This window comes from Otolemur garnettii, unplaced genomic scaffold (genome assembly GCF_000181295.1).
Source record: "Otolemur garnettii isolate 467f Iridium unplaced genomic scaffold, OtoGar3 scaffold00106, whole genome shotgun sequence".
Taxonomy (NCBI): domain Eukaryota; kingdom Metazoa; phylum Chordata; class Mammalia; order Primates; family Galagidae; genus Otolemur; species Otolemur garnettii.
The window spans coordinates 5777268-5779683 of NW_003852501.1; the positions used below are offsets into that span (position 1 = coordinate 5777268).

The following is a 2416-nucleotide window of genomic DNA, read 5'->3' on the forward strand; positions in this document are numbered from 1 at the left end:
CCGCCCCGGCCCCCTGGGGTCCCGGCTCCGGCCCCGCGTGCCCAGGCGCCTGCGGAGTAGGTTCGCCAGTCCCCGGAGAGCTGACCGGTGCTCCCGCGCACCCTCCCTGGGGGGCGTCGGCTGGGTGTGCAGGCTGCGTGCCGGGCTGCTGGGGAGACCGCGGGGACGAGGGAATAGTGGAGGACACGGGCCAGCGAGCCCCACAACCTGGCGGAGCGCCCCCTCTAGTCCTGGGGATTGAGCTCTGCTTTGACGGTGCTTAGGAACAGAGAGACAACAGCAGCGGGCTTTGTGCTCTGTGAGCAGTGCCCGCAGAAGGGGACGGCGAAAGCAGCATCTCTGGGCTCTGAACATGGGCTGCCCAGGCCCAGCGTGAAGGGCGCGCACCCTCCATGATCTTGAAGGGACCGGCTGCTATTCTCCCGAGCTGTGCCTAGCAACCTGAGCACAGTCGCTGCACCAACCCCAGCTTAGGGACCGACGCGCGCGTGAGCTTTCATTTCATTGCTTAAGTTACTGTTTCTGTGGTTACACCACAAGCCAGCCCATCTCCTCAAGATGTGATTTCAGCCCTATAGTCACGCCTCTGGGGGTAAGCCATCCTGAGCCCCAATAACCTTCACTTGAGGACATGGCAGCACAGAGGTGGACATACCCATTACTAAAACTGCCACACACAGAGATCTCTGCCACACCTCCAACTCCCAGGCGGTTTCTCTCATTAGAAAGGGCCACCGGGCTTGGGAACTGACTTTCTTAAGAGGCGTCTGAGGTTAAAGATCACAGCAAAATAAATGCTCTACAGAAGAGGCCTTGGTTTCCTTAAATATACGTTTGCTCTAATAAATACCTGCCGTGCCGTCCACCTATCAAAGAAATAGACTATTGCATATCATTTTAAAAACTGATACCTGAATAAACCTCCACTTGCCAGCTACAAAGAATACTGATCATTGTTGGAGAGAAACATTTTGAAAGAGCAAGTTGTGGCTAAATCATCCTTTTAAAGTGATTATAAGGATGACAGTCCTATCACAAGGGACAAGCAAAATGTAAAACTGGCTATTGAGAGCCGACAGACTATCCTGGATATTAAGTAAGTGTTAAGTCTGAAGTGGGCCAAGGCCCCTCCCTTCACCCAAGTTGGGGGCACCCAGTGTGCACAGGCTCCAGTGCTCATGCCCCGTCCCTGGTCACAGCCCTGTTTTCCTCCTAGTTTTTAGCATGTGCCTGGCTATTGCTGGTTGCCAGCTTCTTCTCCCACCTCCTTCCATCTAGCCTCCGCTCTCCAGGGTCCTGCTGTGGGACATTGCTGGGCCTTCTTCTTCTCAACAAGGGGCAACAGAGAGCAGAGCACCAGTTGGTCAAGACTGTCGGGCTCTCAAGCTGGGCCTCCTGGATTGCATCAGGGAAGGCCAGTTGTTAAAGCATTTGCTGATGTATGACAGGGAATATTTCTATAAAAGCACATCTTTCCTCTCTGCCTTGTCTTCCTCCATTGCATTTATCATCATTACCTGGTATTATTTATGGGTGAGCTGTCTTCCTGCACTCAAGAGCATACGCTCCAGGACAACAGGGACATGCTTTGTTCCCTACAGTGACCTCAGCACCCAGAACGGTGCCTCGTACATTATGGGCACTCCTATTTGCTGGTGTGATCATTTTAACTCAAGTCTTATAAAGGGTCCCTTTGAAGGCTCCAGGGAGAGATGCTGTGATATGCACAGAGAGCCCAACTACCCACACAAGTGTGGGTTGAAATAGTTGGCTGCCTGGATTACGTTCAGTTGGTGGTTCTCAAGCCCCCTCCTTTCACATTGGTAGCATGAGGGAGCTCCCCCAAGTCCCTAGTTCCTGGGCCTCACCCGTACACTTTTGATTGTAGTCATATTGCTTTTAAATCTCTGTAAGATCGCTTGTAGGATGCTGGTAGGAAGTCAATAAAAGTTGGGTAGTAGTTTCAACATAGTATTGAGTACATGGGATGTTTGATTTTTCCATCTAATGCATACAATGTACGGGTACACGGCACACTTCCTGGGTGAAGGGCACAAGTACACTTGGACTTTACCTTACAAACGCAAGCAATGTAATCTAATTGTATATGCCCTCATATTAAACCGAAATAAATAAAAAAATAAATAAATGAAAGTTGTCTAGCTTAAGGCTCAAAGTATAATCATGGTTAATCACCAGGGTGCTATGTTTACAACCAAGTGACTAAGAATGTGCTCTAAGGTGCCAAGGAGGGGCAGAGGTCAGCAGCTTCTTTGTGCTCGGGTGAGAAGTCTGGGACTTATGGTGTGGGTGAGTGGGCATTTGGAAAACCCAGGACGCTGTGGTTCAGGGCAAGGAGAGCTTCAGCAAAACCTCAGGCAGACAAAAGTGTATTAGGGCCCAATAAAAAAAAAAA

General features: G+C 50.6%; 1 protein-coding gene across 1 annotated transcript in view; it reads right to left on the reverse strand.

Annotated features, from left to right (window-relative positions):
* The window catches only part of ATP8A2 (ATPase phospholipid transporting 8A2), a 625592-nt gene that overhangs the window by 525479 nt on the left and 97697 nt on the right, over positions 1–2416 (reverse strand). The window lies entirely within an intron of this gene.